This window comes from Entelurus aequoreus, linkage group LG05, assembly GCF_033978785.1.
Source record: "Entelurus aequoreus isolate RoL-2023_Sb linkage group LG05, RoL_Eaeq_v1.1, whole genome shotgun sequence".
NCBI classification, from domain to species: Eukaryota; Metazoa; Chordata; class Actinopteri; order Syngnathiformes; family Syngnathidae; genus Entelurus; species Entelurus aequoreus.
This window is the reverse complement of record NC_084735.1, coordinates 82,245,047-82,263,571: the sequence shown is the minus strand read 5'-3', so window position 1 is coordinate 82,263,571 and position 18,525 is coordinate 82,245,047. Positions and strand designations below refer to the sequence as shown.

At 38.3% G+C, this 18,525-nt stretch overlaps 1 protein-coding gene across 4 annotated transcripts in view; it reads right to left on the bottom strand.

Annotated features, from left to right (window-relative positions):
- The window catches only part of LOC133651096 (cell adhesion molecule 1-like), a 1,249,207-nt gene that overhangs the window by 189,118 nt on the left and 1,041,564 nt on the right, over positions 1-18,525 (bottom strand). The gene's annotated exons all lie outside the window — the stretch shown is intronic.

Below are 18,525 nucleotides of genomic sequence, written 5' to 3'. Positions count from 1 at the left end.
ATACTGTAGCTTAACAATGGAGGGCTTATAAACCTCCTTGTATGTGACATACTTCACTCTTTATGAAGCAGCACCATTTTTTTTTTACGTCTTACTGCAGTTTTTGTTTTTTTACCCCCCATTTCCATTACCCAAGATGGTGAAAGGAAGCAAAACAACTAGTCCGCATCGCAACACCGCTAAGTGTACTTCACTAAAATTTGGTACGTCGTGTTCTGGTACGCAATTTTATCCAGATACATCGCCAAAAATAGAGAAATCTATTCAAATAACCAATACAGAACCGCCAATGATTCCAACTGTAATCCAGAATGCTCAATATAACATAATCAATGAATATTGTTATCAGTTTATACTTCTTCCCTTTAATTATTGTGTATACAAAATAGGGCTGTGAATCTTTGGGCACCACATGATTCGATTCTTGGGGGGAACGATTTGATTCACGATTCTATATACAAACCCCGTTTCCATATGAGTTGGGAAATTGTGTTAGATGTAAATATAAACGGAATACAATGATTTGCAAATCCTTTTCAAACCATATTCAATTGAATGCACCACAAAGACAACATATTTGATGTTCAAACTCATAAACTTTTTTTTGCAAATAATAATCAACTTAAAATTTCATGGCTGCAACACGTGCCAAAGTAGTTGGGAAAGGGCATGTTCACCACTGTGTTACATGGCCTTTCCTTTTAACAACACTCAGTAAACGTTTGGGAACTGAGGAGACACATTTTTGAAGCTTCTCAGGTGGAATTATTTCCCATTCTTGCTTGATGTACAGCTTAAGTTGTTCAACAGTCCATTGTGCTATTTTAGGCTTCATAATGCGCCACACATTTTCAATGGGAGACAGGTCTGGACTACAGGCAGGCCAGTCTAGTACCCGCACTCTTTTACTATGAAGCCACGTTGATGTAACACGTGGCTTGGCATTGTCTTGCTGAAATAAGCAGGGGCGTCCATGGTAACGTTGCTCGGATGGCAACATATGTTGCTCCAAAACCTGTATGTACCTTTCAGCATTAATGGTGCCTTCACAGATGTGTAAGTTACCCATGTCTTGGGCACTAATACACCCCCATACCATCACACATGCTGGCTTTTCAACTTTGCGCCTATAACAATCCGGATGGTTCTTTTCCTATTTGGTCCGGAGGACACGACGTCCACAGTTTCAAAAAACAATTTGAAATGTGGACTCGTCAGACCACAGAACACTTTTCCACTTTGTATCAGTCCATCTTAGATGAGCCCGGGCCCAGCGAAGCCGACGGCGTTTCTGGGTGTTGTTGATAAACGGTTTTCGCCTTGCATAGGAGAGTTTTAACTTGCACTTACAGATGTAGAGACCAACTGTAGTTACTGACAGTGGGTTTCTGAAGTGTTCCTGAGCCCATGTGGTGATATCCTTTACACACCGATGTCGCTTGTTGATGCAGTACAGCCTGAGGGATGGTAGGTCACGGGCTTAGCTGCTTACGTGCAGTGATTTCTCCAGATTCTCTGAACCCTTTGATGATATTACGGAGCGTAGATGGTGAAATCCCTAAATTCCTTGCAATAGCTGGTTGAGAAAGGTTTTTCTTAAACTGTTCAACAATTTGCTCACGCATTTGTTGACAAAGTGGTGACCCTCGCCCCATCCTTGTTTGTGAATGACTGAGCATTTCATGGAATCTACTTTTATACCCAATCATGGCACCCACCTGTTCCCAATTTGCCTGTTCACCTGTGGGATGTTCCAAATAAGTGTTTGATGAGCATTCCTCAACTTTATCAGTATTTATTGCCACCTTTCCCAACTTCTTTGTCACGTGTTACTGGCATCAAATTCTAAAGTTAATGATTATTTGCAAAAAAAAAAAAAGTTTATCAGTTTGAACATCAAATATGTTGTCTTTGTAGCATATTCAACTGAATATGGCTTGAAAAGGATTTGCAAATCATTGTATTCCGTTTATATTTACATCTAACACAATTTCCCAACTCATATGGAAACAGGGTTTGTGCATACATATGTATATACATATACACACATGCACGCACTGTGTATATCAGTGTTTTTCAACCACTGTGCCGCGGCACACTCGTGTGCCGTGAGATACAGTCTGCTGTGCCGTGGGAGATTATGTAATTTCACCTAATTGGGTTACAAATATTTTTGCAAACCAGTAATTATAATCCGCAAATGTGCTGTCGTTGAGTGTCTGTGCCGTCTAGAGCTCGGTAGAGTAACCGTGTAATACTCTTCCATATCAGTAGGTGGCATCGGTAACGGCGTTTTAACGTTAATTAGATTACTCGTCACTCGTAGATTTAACGCCATTATTATATACCGCCATTATTCCGAACATGGGTCATCCACATGCATTATCACAATATAACCATAGTATTAAACGCTCTATCGTCGGCCAAATTCATATACCGTATTTTCCGGACCATAGGGCGCACAGGATTATAAGGCGCACTGCCGATGAATGGTCTATTTAAAAAAAAATTGTTTTTCATACATAAGGCGCACCGGTCATTTTATTTAAATTTTTTTCTAAATGTACAACAAATCCTTGTGGTCTACATAACATGTAATGGTGGTTCTTTGGTTAAAATGTTGCATAGATGATGTTTTACAGATCATCTTCAAGCCGCTTTCTGACAGTCGTTTCAGGATGGGCCGTTTTGTGGGCGGTCTTATTTACGTGGCTCACCTTTCGGCAGCGTCTTCTCCCCGTCATCTTTGTTGTAGAGGTGTAGCGTGCAAGCAGGCCTGGCCCTAACCAACCTGGCGCCCTAGGCAAGATTTTAGGTGGCACCCCCCCCACATCGGCAGTGAAGTGTGTATACTCACAAGAAACCGAATAGCTTTGTCTTTGACCTTTTTTTTTTACTTAAAGAAAGCAAATTAACAAATTATATGAGAATGTTATGTTATGATTATCTTTAACCGAATCACAGCAGTGCTCAAATTAAAAAACAGCATTCCCTCTCATGTGATATTGCTTAATTAACATTAATGATGTGCACTTTAACAACTAGGCTTACAACTATACCTAATATATAAAGGGGTAGAAAAGTGACTATTACCTGCAGGGCAAACATTAGCTAACCAGAAGGCAATAATAATGTAAATAATAAACACCTGCTTAAAAGATCTAATACAAATGTCCCTGAGGAATGTAAGGTGGGAGTACTATAATTACCTAACGTTACATTATTATTTTCCATAACAATTTAGCCCCCTCCACAATACTAACCCGACGTTAAAACAGAACTAGCTATTTATTGATTAGCAATTGCCGAATCATGTAACATTAGCTTAATGCTAAAAAGCCAGGTTACTATCACATTCTGTAACAGACAAATAATTTCATGTAGGCTAACGTTACCTACCTGCTACCTCTGTCTTTTTCTCGTTTCTCCTCCTCTTCTTTTCTCTTTTTTCTTCCCTGGGCACCTGACAGTTTTGGCCGTTTTGACATCTTGTGTTGATTTTTTGATGTGGTAAGAGTCATGATACGGGAAGGGAGGGGGCGCACCCACGGGGGTGGAGGGGGCGTAATGTTGTAACAAATAATATTTCTATTAAATAGGCTTTAATTTGCATTTTAATTAACGTGGGATTATTTTTTGTATTTAGAAATAATAGTAACAACTTTTTTTTCTTTTTTTTCTTTTTCTCCAACATTTGTGGCACTGGCGTGGCGCCCCCTGATGGACGGCGCCCTTAGCATTTGCCTATACGGCCTGTGCCACGGGGCGGCCCTGCGTGCCAGGACGGGAGTGGAAGAAGTGTCAAAAGATGGAGCTAACTGTTTTAATGACATTCAGACTTTACTTCAATCAATAACGGAGCAGCATTCTCCTCATCCGGAAACAACAACAACACCGGAAATGCGTCCCGTGAAAACCCGTCCGACCGGAACTCTCTAATAGCTAAAGTTCCTTGAGGGAATAATGTAAACTCACCACACCGGTATGTTTTAGCGCTTTTATGTCGAGTTTACTGACCCATATAAGTCAGAACTTTACACTACTTTATATTAGAAATGGCAACAGAGGAGGATGAATGTCCCATAACAAGAAGAAGCTTATCGACTACAAAGGCGGACTTGTGATTTTTCAGGACTTATGCAGATCCCAAATACAGATCAGCAGGTACCAGAAGGTAAGAAAAGTTGCTTTTGCACAATATTGCGAAACAAAACGCCAGATAATATGTCTTACTTTATACACACACCATAATAATACTCCTATGTTGAAGCACATCAAGCGGTGTGGCTTCATAGCTTACCAAAGTCGTACTAAAACATTTTGATACATTTTTGAGCGCCGTGTGTAATGTTCTATATTTTCAATGGAACATATAAAATGTTGGTGTTGTTTACTTGAGTCATATTGCCATCATATTGCAGTCTACACATATCTCTTATGTTTGAGTGCCATCTACTGGTCACACTTATCATTACACCATGTAGCAAATAAAATTGCTTCGAGGTCGGTAAGCAAAACCAGGGTTATTCCGTACAATTTTAAGTGCGCCTTATAGTCCGGAAAATATGGTAATTTATAACGTTAATGGTCCATATGGCGCAACTACAATTTGGACAGATGCGTCTTTGATAATGTAAGATAGTTTCTTCACGTCAAACAATCCGATATTTCGCCCTGTGTTTTGTCTAAAGACCGCGGACACTTTTGATCGTGACTCCCCCAATGGATTTCAGATGATATCAGCTGATGGCGGTGGATACATAAAAGACAATGTCTCAAAAAAACCCAAATAAACAGTTTATTTTTCTTGCCCATGCGTTGCATTACCGTGTTAGTCTTTTCACACTGCCAGTGGGGGGTGAGGGTGGGATGCGTGGGTGGATACATTGGCAGCTTTTTTTTTTTTTCGCCACGGGGGTTTTTTTTTTTTTTCTTCTAGTTGTTAAAACTTAGGGCAGACGTGGACAAAAAGGCTGGTGGCAAATTAGAGGAAGAAGTTGTGTCGGGTTTAAACGCACCATCCGTTTATTGGCTTTCACTTTGGTGTCTTGTGTACACATCGGTGTTTTTGTCAAGAGACCAAAGACTGCGGTGTGTGTGTGTGTGCGTGGGTGGGTGGCAGTGATGTTCGGTTTAGGGTGGGCTGGGGGCCCTAAAAGAGTCTCATAATAATAATAATGTATAAGCAATATTAAAGACCAAAGTGGAGCCGCAAACAAAATCTAGTTTAGGTACTGTGGAGGATGCATATATGTTTAAAGGCCTACTGAAAGCCACTACTACCGACCACGCAGTCTGATAGTTTATATATCAATGATGAAATCTTAACATTGCAACACATGCCAATACGGCCGGGTTAGATTAGTAAAAGTGCAATTTTAAATTTCCCGCGAAATATCCTGCTGAAAACGTCTCGGTATGATGACGTATGCGCGTGACGTCACGGATTGTAGCGGACATTTTGGGACCCCATTGTGGCCAGCTATTAAGTCGTCTGTTTTCATCGCAAAATTCCACAGTATTCTGGACATCTGTGTTGGTGGATCTTTTGCAATTTGTTCAATGAACAATGATTATAGCAAAGAAGGAAGCTGTAGGTGGGAAGCGGTGTATTAGCGGCCGGCTGCAGCAACACAAACACGTAGCCGGTGTTTCATTGTTTACATTCCCAAACGAAGACAGTCAAGCTTTACCATTGGCCTGGGACAACAGAGACCATACTTGCCAACCCTGAGACCTCCAATATCGGGAGGGGGGAGGGGGGGGGGGGGGGGCGTGTTTGGGGCATGGCCAAGGGCGTGGTTAAGAGGACAGTATATTTACAGCTAGAATTCACCAAATCAAGTATTTCACATATTTATATTATATATATATATATATATATATATATATATATAATATAATATATATATATATATATATATATATATATGTATGAAATACATATATATATATATATATATATATATATGTATGAAATACTTGACTTTCAGTGAATTCTAGCTATATATATATTTTATTTTAATTGTTTATTTTATTATACATATAAATAAAAGACATACCGTATATTACCAAATAGTAGCCCGGGCGTTTATTTTACAAAATGGGGTCAGACCCCGGGCGGCTATTAGGACATGGGCGGTTATTTGCACAAGGCTTTTATTTATTTTTGCACCAGCCTGCACCAGGCCATTATTTGGTTACAATGGTTACTGTCCAGTATTTTTTTTTTGTAAAAACAATTTTAAATGTAAAAGCTATTGTAAACATACAAACAAAAAAACAAGACTATCAAAAGACAAGAGATCAACAAGGCCTCAACATGGCAGTACTGCAACAATTGTCAAATAGAATACCAATACTAAAAATAAATACACTTTTTAAATAAAGCAGCCTACTGGGAAAAATAAAATTATGGTACCAAGTACTCAAGTATTAAAAAACACACCATCAAAACAGAACAATAATACTGTCACTTAAATAAAATAAAGGCTACAGTACTCCAAGTTTTAAATAAAGAAGCATACAAGAAAAATACAATTATGGTACCAAGTACTCTATAAAACCATCAAAACAATAATACTGCAGCAAACGCAACCCCAAATGCAACTCAACCCCACTCATCATCCTCCTTCTCCTCCTCCTCTCCCTCACCCCCCTCATCATCATCCTCCTTTTCAATCACAAGTTCATTGAGGAACTGCTGTTCCTCATCACTCTCCTCCTCTTCCTGAACCACAGCAGCAGCCTGATGTGTAGCCCTCAACAGCATCTCTCTGCCTGCCTGACATGGCTGTCCCTCCTTGAAGCAGTAAATGAGCTGGTCCTCACTCCCATCAGCTGCCACCGTCAGCCCACACACCTTGTAGGATACCACAAAGCAACATTCAGCTATGGCTACTGTTTGCAACACGGACACACACACGATTAAGCCAGCCACTTGTTGCACCAAACACCACCCCGGTGTCTCTCGTGTCACTCGCGGTGACATACAACTCCTTTGCCTTAATGCGGATCATTTTGCGGGACACACGGTGGTTCAGTCCACGAACGTGATGTATCCACTGACACAAATTAGCATCAAGCTCGTCGCTCACTTTCTTCCTACCTCCATCCGGGGGGGGGGGGGGGGGGGGCGTTTTCCATCGATTGCCGACTGAGATAGTAGTTCTCCCTTTTTTTGTTTCCATTCTCGTACACGTTTTGGGTCAACGTTAAACTGCCTGGCCGCTGCCAAACCAGAATTCTGCTCCGCATACTTCACAATCGCTAGCTTGAACTTTAAGTCAAGTCAAACTTTCTCTTCTTCCCCCTTAAAGTATTCCCGTCCATCAGTTGTGGTGTAGCGGTATCCTGTTCATTCAACTCACTGCTACTGTTGCTTTCCATGTTGAAACTTTTCCTCGTGGGTTTGTTGTGTGTTACGCTATATGCGGTGACCCATTTGCAATATGTTGATTACCCAGAATCCCCACGTGACGTCTGCTGTTACCGTAATGACCAGAATTATTGCACCTTTGCTTTTCCTTTTAGCTTATAAATTGGGTTTAATGAAAATTAAATCAATATGATTTTAATCTAAATTATGCAAATAACAGCCCATGGGGCGGCTATTTGGACATAGGCGTTTATTAGGAAGAGGCTGTTAATTCACAAAATGGGCTCAGACCCCGGGCGACTATTAGGACAAGGGCGTCTATTTGCACAAGGGCGTCTATTTGGTAATATACGGTATTTGAATTTCAGTGTTCTGCAGGCTATCCGGTAGATGGCAGTATTGTCCTGTTTAAGAGTGTCACAACATTGCTGTTTACGGCAGACAAACTGCTTTACGGTAGACTAAACGTGACTGCTGTTGTTGTGTGTTGTTACCGCGCTGGGGGGCGTGTTTGGGGCATGGCCAAGGGCGTGGTTAAGAGGACAGTATATTTACAGCTAGAATTCACCAAATCAAGTATTTCACATATTTATATTATATATATATATATATATATATATATATATATATATATATATATATATATATATATATATATATATATATATATATATATATATATATATATATGTATGAAATACTTGACTTTCAGTGAATTCTAGCTATATATATATATTTTATTTTAATTTTTTATTTTATTATACATATAAATAAAAGACATATTTGAATTTCAGTGTTCTGCAGGCTATCCGGTAGGTGGCAGTATTGTCCTGTTTAAGAGTGTCACAACATTGCTGTTTACGGCAGACAAACTGCTTTACGGTAGACTAAACGTGACTGCTGTTGTTGTGTGTTGGTACCGCGCTGGGAGGACGTTAATGAAACTCCCTAACAATAAACCCACGTAAGAAACCAAGAACTCTCTCTCCTTGTTGTGCACTCTACTCTCTAAAAGCCGTAGATGTTATGACGTCATTGGGCAGGCAAGCTGCTGGGAAAGCGGACGTGAGAACGGCTGTCCCCACTCAGGTCCGCATTGAGCTGGAGGGGGCGTGGCCTCCAGCTCCGGCTGAATACCGGGAGTTTGTCGGGAGAAGGGAGGTTGTCGGGAGAGGCGCTGAATACCGGGATTCTCCCGCTAAAAACGGGAGGGTTGGCAAGTATGACAGAGACTCTTACCAGGAGGACTTTGAGTTGGATACGCGTTACCGTGAGTACGCAGCTGCGGCTTCCAAACATTTGATCGCTTGTCCGTATGTGCGTGCCGCTATGTGCATGTCACGTACGTAACTTTGGGGAAATATGTGTGCTGTATGAACTTTGCGGGGGGGAACGGTACTTTGGGCTGTGGGATTGAGTGTGTTGTATGGACGGGAGGGGGGAGGTGTTTGTTATGCGGGATTAATTTGTGGCATATTAAATATAAGCCTGGTTGTGTTGTGGCTAATAGAGTATATATATGTCTTGTGTTTATTTACGGTTGTAGTCATTCCCAGCTGAATATCAGGTCCCACCCGCCTCTCACAGCATCTTCCCTATCTGAATCGCTTCCACTGCCCTCTAGTCCTTCACTCTCACTTTCCTCATCCACAAATCTTTCATCCTCGCTCAAATTAATGGGGAAATTGTCGCTTTCTCGGTCCGAATCGCTCTCGCTGCTGGTGGCCATGATTGTAAACAATGTGCAGATGTGAGGAGCTCCACAACCTGTGACGTCACGCTACTTCCGGTACAGGCAAGGCTTTTTTTTATCAGCGACCAAAAGTTGCAAACTTTATCGTCGATGTTCTCTACTAAATCCTTTCAGCAAAAATATGGCAATATCGCGAAATGATCAAGTATGACACATAGAATGGATCTGCTATCCCCGTTTAAATAAGAAAATCTCATTTCAGCAGGCCTTTAAGAGTTCTTTCTTTTTACATAGCCATGTTTAGAGTAGCTAGTACTTTTCCTTTGTATATTCTACCAGTTTCTTTCGACATTTCAGATGCCTGGTTAATGTCTTCACTAGAGATGTCCGATAATATCGGCCTGCCGATATTATCGGCCGATATATGCGTTAAAATGTAATATCGGAAATTATCGGTATTGTTTTTTTTTTATTATCGGTATCGTTTTTTTTTTTTTTTTTTTTTTTTTTAATTAAATCCACATAAAAAACACAAGATACACTTACAATTAGTGCACCAACCCAAAAAACCTCCCTCCCCCATTTACACTCATTCACACAAAAGGGTTGTTTCTTTCTGTTATTAATATTCTGGTTCCTACATTATATATCAATATATATCAATACAGTCTGCAAGGGATACAGTCCGTAAGCACACATGATTGTGCGTGCTGCTGGTCCACTAATAGTACTAACCTTTAACAGTTAATTTTACTAATTTTCATTCATTACTAGTTTCTATGTAACTGTTTTTATATTGTTGTACTTTCTTTTTTATTCAAGAAAATGTTTTTAATTTATTTATCTTATTTTACTAATTTTTTTAAAAAGTACCTTATCTTCACCATACCTGGTTGTCCAAATTAGGCATAATAATGTGTTAATTCCACGACTGCATATATCGGTTGATATCAGTATCGGTTGATATCGGTATCGGTAATTAAAGAGTTGGACAATATCGGAATATCGGAAAAAGCCATTATCGGACATCCCTAGTCTTCACCCTTGGAATGTGAAGACAACCCCCACGTCTCTCCTTATCAGTGTTGCAAGGGGGGAGATGGGGGCTTTCTTTGTGTGCAAGGAGTGGGCTTTTCCGTTTGAATGTCAGATCAACTAGTGTAGCCGATATGAATGTATTGGTTAAGTTGACCTCCTAAAGCTTTAGTAAAACTTGAAAATATTCCAATTCTGTCTTGATGGTCCTTTTCACTCAGCATATATGTCATCGAAAGAACTTGGGATTGACCAGTAATTTAGATTCCCTGGGAGGAAGAGCTGGTCGATGCAACAGTATCGTCTCGATGCGCTCGTATCATACACAACAGGTGTCGGATGAGCACGTTTATGAAGTAGGCTGACCATATTCTGAAATCCCAAAAAGAGGACACATATATGCAAATTTGCCAAAGATACTAGAACTTGCTTTATAAATAATATATTTATTTAAATAAAGCATTTTTTGTCCTCTGTTGACAACAGTGTTGGTGCTAGGAATTTTTAAAATGGGGTCCCATGGACCCCATCAAGTCATAAAAATGTCCTACAGTAAATTTTTGGGGTCCCACTTTTTTGTAAGCGTTTTGAAAAAAATATATAAATGTAGGGATGTCCGATAATGGCTTTTTGCCGGTATCCGATATGCCGATATTGTCCAACTCTTTAATTACCGATACCGATATCAACCGATATATACAGTCGTGGAATTAACACATTATTATGCCTAATTTGGACAACCAGGTATGGTGAAGATAAGGTACTTTTTAAAAAAATGAATCAAATAAAATAAGATAAATAAATTCAAAACATTTTCTTGAAAAAAAAAGAAAGTAAAACAATATAAAAACAGTTACATAGAAACTAGTAATGAATGAAAATGAGTAAAATTAACTGTTAAAGGTTAGTACTATTAGTGGACCAGCAGCACGCACAATCATGTGTGCTTACGGACTGTATCCCTTGCAGACTGTATTGATATATATTGATATATAATGTAGGAACCAGAATATTAATAACAGAAAGAAACAACCCTTTTGTGTGAATGAGTGTAAATGGGGGGAGGGAGGTTTTTTGGGTTGGTGCACTAATTGTAAGTGTATCTTGTGTTTTTTATGTGGATTTAATAAAAAAAAAAAAACATAAAAAACTATAAGAAAAACCCGATACTGATAATAAAAAAAACGATACCGATAATTTCCGATATTACATTTTAACGCATTTATCGGCCGATAATATCGGCAGACCGATATTATCGGACATCTCTATATAAATGTATGCATTATCCTGTTATATATCTCACATTCTATATTGTGTTTTGGAAAAAGGTTGTCATGAACGTTACTTAATTCATTAAAAAAAAAAAAATTAAAACAAATAAAATTTGTATGCATATGTAAATGTATTCAGTTAAAAACATTCATTCACTTTCCTTCATGGATCTAAACTTTACCACTGCTGGTAGTTTTTTCTATGTTTTTATTTAATAAGTTGTAGGTGTATTTATTTATTACATCTGTCGGTGCGAAATGGACGTATTTTTCGAACGTAGTCAGCCACAACAGTACACAGCCGGCGCTTCTTTGTTTACATTCCCGAAAGATGCAGTCAAGATGGAAGAACTCGGATAACAGAGACTCTAACCAGGAGGACTTTTGACTTCGGTACACAGACGCCTGTAGAGAACTGGGACAACACAGACTCTTACCAGGATTACTTTGATTTGGATGACAAAGACGCAGACGTGCTACTGTGAGTATGCAGCTTTGGCTTCTGAACATTTGATCGCTTGACCGTATGTGCGCAACTTTTTTTTGCGTATGTACGTAACTTTTTTAAAATATATAAGCTTTATGAACCTTGGGTTAGGTGAACGGTCTTTTGGGCTGAGTGATTGTGTGTGTTGATCAGGTGTTTGAATTGTATTGGCGTGTTCTATGGAGCTAGGAGCTAGCAGAGGAGCTAGGAGCTAGCATAACAAACACGCAGGTGTTTTTATGCAGGATTAATTTGTGGCATATTAAATATAAGCCTGGTTGTGTTGTGGCTAATAGAGTATATATATGTCTTGTGTTTATTTACTGTTGTAGTCATTCCCAGCTGAATATCAGGTCACCCCCGGCTCTCACAGCATCTTCCCTATCTGAATAGCTTCAACTCCCCACTAGTCCTTCACTTGCACTTTACTCATCCACAAATCTTTCATCCTCGCTCAAATTAATGGGGAAATTGTCGCTTTCTCGGTCCGAATCTCTCTCACTTCATGCGGCCATCATTGTAAACAATAGGGAACTTTGCGTATATGTTCAACTGACTACGTCACGCTACTTCCGGTAGGGGCAAGCTTTTTTTTTATCAGATACCAAAAGTTGCAATCTTTATCGTCGTTGTTCTATACTAAATCCTTTCAGCAAAAATATGGCAATATCGCGAAATGATCAAGTATGACACATAGAATAGATCTGCTATCCCCGTTTAAATAAAAAAAATTCATTTCAGTAGGCCTTTAATTCATTAAAAAAAATAAAATTTAAAAAATAAAATTTGTATGCATATGTAAATGTATTCAGTTAAAAACATTCATTCACTTTCCTTCATGGATCTAAACTTTACCACTGCTGGTAATTTTTTCTATGTTTTTATTTAATAAGTTGTAGGTGTATTTATTTCAGTATAAAAGTGTAAATAGCGTTTTTGCTTCGGTCATGAAATGATGATAATGGTGTGCCAGGGCATACCGTATTTTTCGGACTATAAGTCACAGTTTTTTTCATAGTTTGGCCGGGGGTGCGACTTATACTCAGGAGCGACTTATGTGTGAAATTATTAACACAATATCGTAACATATCAAATCATATTATTTATCTCATTCACGTAAGAGACTAGACGTATAAGATTTCATGGGATTTAGCGATTAGGAGTGACAGATTGTTTGGTAAACTTATAGCATGTTCTATATGTTATAGTTATTTGAATGACTCTTACCATAATATGTTACGTTAACATACCAGGCACCTTCTCAGTTGGTTATTTATGCCTCATATAACGTACACTTATTCAGCCTGTTGTTCACTATTCTTTATTTATTTGAAATTGCCTTTCAAATGTCTATTCTTGGTGTTGGCTTTTATCAAATAAATTTCCCCCCAAAAATGCGACTTAAACTCCAGTGCGACTTATATATGTTTTTTTCCTTCTTTATTATGCATTTTCGGCCGGTGCGACTTATACTTCGAAACATATGGTACATACATTTTATATTTAACGCTTAAATCTCTGGAGTAGGGATGTCCGATAATGGCTTTTTGCCGATATCCGATATCCCGATATTGTCCAACTCTTTAATTACCGATACCGATATCAATCGATACCAATATCAAACCGATACGATATATACAGTCGTGGAATTAACACATTATTATGCCTAATTTGGACAATAAGGTATGGTGAAGATAAGGTCATTTAAAAAATAAATAAATAAATAAAATAAGATAAATAAATTAAAAACATTTTCTTGAATAAAAAAGAAAGTAAAACAATATAAAAACAGTTATATAGAAACTAGTAATTAATGAAAATTTGTAAAATTAACTGTTAAAGGTTAGTATTATTAGTGGACCAGCAGCACGCACAATCATGTGTGCTTACGGACTGTATCCCTTGCAGACTGTATTGATATATATTGATATATAATGTAGGAACCAGAATATTAATAACAGAAGGAAACAACCCTTTTGTGTGAATGAGTGTAAATGGGGGAGGGAGGTTTTTTGGGTTGGTGCACTAATTGTAAGTGTATCTTGTGTTTTTTATGTGGATTTAATAAAAAAAACAAACCATAAAAAATTATAAAAAAAACCGATACTGATAATAAAAAAAACGATACCGATAATTTCCGATATTACATTATAAAGCATTTATCGGACATCTCTACTACTCTACTTTTACTCATTTCAAAATGTTGTAGTTTTTTTTATGTTGTTTTTTTGTTTGTTTGATTTCCGCCCTTTTTTTGTCAAACAAAACTATGTTTTTTTATTTATGGCAAACACGCAAAAATATGCAAAATCTTCCACCAAAAATATTTTTCTTAGTGGAATATTTGATGTGAGGTAATGGGAACCTTGGATAGGTCAGTAATTCATAATAACACTGATTTTGATTCAATATTATGTTTTGAGCAATGACAATAATTAGTCAACATTGCAACTTTTTTCTAAATTACATTTCACCTTTAAGCTTTTTTATTTCACTTTCGTTATGTTTTTGTTTATTTTAATAGTATTTTTTAGAATGTGCCGTGGGCCTTTATAACATTAGCCGTGGGCCGCAAATGGCCTCCGGGGCACACTTTTGACACCCGTGCTATAGATAATAAAAAATTAAATGTGATAAATCTATGGATAAAAAACAGAGCCTGGCGACACATGCGCGTTTAGCATAACTCTCTCTCTCTCTCTACCCCTCCCTCACCAATGCTGCTGCGTGTGCACACCGTCACAATGTGTTTTGTTTTCAACCCCTTCTTAACCCTGGACGTACACTAAAAATCCACGCAACCCTCACTCAAAATTTGAGGCGTTTAAGAAACTCCGCCCGGGCAGCCCCGCAAAAGAGGACATGTCCGGGGAAAAGAGGACGTGTGGTCAGTCTGTCATAAAGCGCACCGGAGCTGATGAAGGCCCCCTCGAAATGACGTTTCACTGAATGCACCTGAACGCACCACTATCCCCATGTTTTATCGAGCCTCTCCTCCGCTGTAAACAAAAGCCTCGTGTCATTCCGCACGACAATAGCCGGCCAACCGTCCAGCGGCAGGTGAGACGCGAGTCATTAGTGCGGTGGCGTGTTGTGATTGGTTGTGGCGATGGGGATGGGGGGGGTGGTGCGCGGGGAAGAGTCGGGTGGTGGCGGGAAGTGATGGGCCAATCAGCACGGTGATCTCGTTAGCATCAGGAGGGAAAGATGCGAAGACTTGACACATCATCAACATGTTGGAACTCGCCGACTCGGGGCTATTCAACTGAAGGACACTCTTGTCGTATAGATGATCTTAGATTTGTGCGGCAGGGCCCTTTCAAAAAGGGCTCTTGTCACATAGAGGATCTTTGACTATCGCATTTTTTTTTGCACTATATGTACTGTACTTAAATACGGCCTGTCGTAGAAAGGATCTTTGACTAGGATTTGTGCGGTGGGGTCCTCAAAAGCAGTAGAGAACCCCTGTCATTTTAAAAGGATCTTTGACTGGCATTTATTTTGCACTATGCACTGAAAAAAAAGCAGAGTGCTCCTGGCATATAAAGGATCTTTAACTGGAATTTATTTTGCACTATGCACTGGAAAAAAAGCAGAGTGCTCCTGGCATATAAAGGATCTTTAACTGGCATTTATTTTGCACTATGCACTGGAAAAAAAGCAGAGTGCTCCTGGCATATAAAGGATCTTTAACTGGCATTTATTTTGCACTATGCACTGGAAAAAAAGCAGAGTGCTCCTGGCATATAAAGGATCTTTAACTGGCATTTATTTTGCACTATGCACTGGAAAAAAAGCAGAGTGCTCCTGGCATATAAAGGATCTTTGACTGGCATTTATGTTGCACTATGCACTGGAAAAAAAGCAGAGTGCTCCTGGCATATAAAGGATCTTTAACTGGCATTTATTTTGCACTATGCACTGGAAAAAAAGCAGAGTGCTCCTGGCATATAAAGGATCTTTAACTGGCATTTATTTTGAACTATGCACTGGAAAAAAAGCAGAGTGCTCCTGTCATATAAAGGATCTTTGACTGGCATTTATTTTGCACTATGCACTGAAAAAAAAGCAGAGTGCTCCTGGCATATAAAGGATCTTTAACTGGCATTTATTTTGCACTATGCACTGGAAAAAAAGCAGAGTGCTCCTGGCATATAAAGGATCTTTAACTGGCATTTATTTTGCACTATGCACTGGAAAAAAAGCAGAGTGCTCCTGGCATATAAAGGATCTTTAACTGGCATTTATTTTGCACTATGCACTGGAAAAAAAGCAGAGTGCTCCTGGCATATAAAGGATCTTTAACTGGCATTTATTTTGCACTATGCACTGGAAAAAAAGCAGAGTGCTCCTGGCATATAAAGGATCTTTAACTGGCATTTATTTTGCACTATGCACTGGAAAAAAAGCAGAGTGCTCCTGGCATATAAAGGATCTTTAACTGGCATTTATTTTGCACTATGCACTGGAAAAAAAGCAGAGTGCTCCTGGCATATAAAGGATCTTTAACTGGCATTTATTTTGCACTATGCACTGGAAAAAAAGCAGAGTGCTCCTGGCATATAAAGGATCTTTAACTGGCATTTATTTTGCACCATGCACTGGAAAAAAAGCAGAGTGCTCCTGGCATATAAAGGATCTTTGACTGGCATTTCTTTTTCACTATGCACAGAAAAAAGCATTTTGGGAAGTATGTCCTCAAATACTGCAGAGGGCTCTTGTCGCATAGACAATCTTTGACTAGAGGTTTTGGCCTTTAAAGCGATTACAACGCTCCTGTCATTTAGAGGATCTTTGACTCGGATTTATGCAGTAGGTCCTCAAAAACAGTAGAGCACTCCTGTCATTTAAAGGATCTTTGACTGGCATTTCTTTTGCACTATGCACTGAAAAAAGCAGAGTGCGCCCGGCATATTAAGGATCTTTGACTCGGATTTGGGCAGTAGGTCCTCAAAAACAGTAGAGGGCTCTTGTCGAATAAAGGATCTTTGAATAGAGCTTTTGGCCTTCAAAGCGATTACAACGCTCCTGTCATTTAGAGGATCTTTGACTATTGCATTTTCTTTTGCACGATAGGTACTGGACTTAAAAACAGCAGAGCACTCCTGTCATTTAAAGGATCTTTTACTCGGATTTGGGCATTAGGTCCTCAAAAACAGTACAACGCTCCTGTCATTTAAAAGATCTTTGACTCTGATTTTTGCAGTAGGTCCTTACAAACAGTAGAGCACTCCTGTCATTTAAAGGATCTTTGACTGGCATTTATTTTGCACTATGCACTGAAAAAAGCAGAGTGCTCCTGGCATATTAAGGATCTTTGACTCGGATTTGGGCAGTAGGTCCTCAAAAACAGTAGAGCACTCCTGTCATTTAAAGGATCTTTGAGTGGTATTTCTTTTGCATTATGTACTGAAAAACAGCCGAGTGCTCCTGTCATATAAAGGATCTTTGACTCGAATTTCAGCAGTAAATCCTTGAAAACAGCACCACGCTCCTGTTATTTAGAGGATCATTGACTAGATAGAGGATCTTTGACTTGTGTTTCTTTTCAAAGTGCTGTACTTAAAGACAGCCCTAACGACAGGAAAGCACTCCTTTTATATAAAGGATCTTTGTCAATCGTTTGTGCAGAAGGTCCTTAAAAACAGCAGAGTGCACCCAATATAGAGAATCTTTGACTATCATTTCAAGTACTTTACTTAAAATATCACATTACTCCTGCTATATAGAGGATCTTTGACTAGAGCTTTTGGCAGTTCAGCTTTGAAGACAGTAGAGCACTCCTGTCATATATATGATCTTTGACCAGCATACTTTAATGCAGGGGTCACCAACCTTTTTGAAAGCAAGAGCTAAGCTACTTCTTGGGTACTGATTAATGCGAAGTGCTACCAGTTTGATACACACTTAAATAAATTGCCAGAAATAGCCAATTTGCTCAATTTACCTTTAACTCTGTTATTATTAATAATTAATGATATTTACACTTAATTGAACGGTTTAAAAGAGGAGAAAACAGGAAAAAAAATGACAATTAAATTTTGAAACATAGTTTATCTTCAATTTCGACTCTTTAAAATTGAAAATTCAACCGAAAAAAAGAAAAGAAAAACTAGCTAATTCGAATCTTTTTGAAAAAATTAAAAAAATAATTTATGGAACATCATTAGTCATTTTTCCTGATTAAAATTAATTTTAGAATTTTGATGGCATGTTTTAAATAGGTTAAAATCCAATCTACACTTTGTTAGAATATATAACAAATTGGACCAAGCTATATTTCTAACAAAGACAAATCATTATTTTTTTTAGATTTTCCAGAACAAAAATTTTAAAAGAAATTCAAAAGACTTTGAAATAAGATTTAAATTTGATTCTAGAGATTTTCTAGATTTGCCAGAATAATTTTTTTGAATTTTAATCATAATAAGTTTGAAGAAATATTTCACAAATATTCTTAGTCGAAAAAACAGAAGCTAAAATGAAGAATTAAATTAAAATGTATTTATTATTCTTTACAATAAAAATTGTTTTTTACTTGAACGTTGATTTAAATTGTCAGTAAAGAAGAGGAAGGAATTTAAAAGGTAAAAAGGTATATGTGTTTAAAAATCCTAAAATAATTTTTAAGGTTGTATTTTTTCTCTAAAATTGTCTTTCT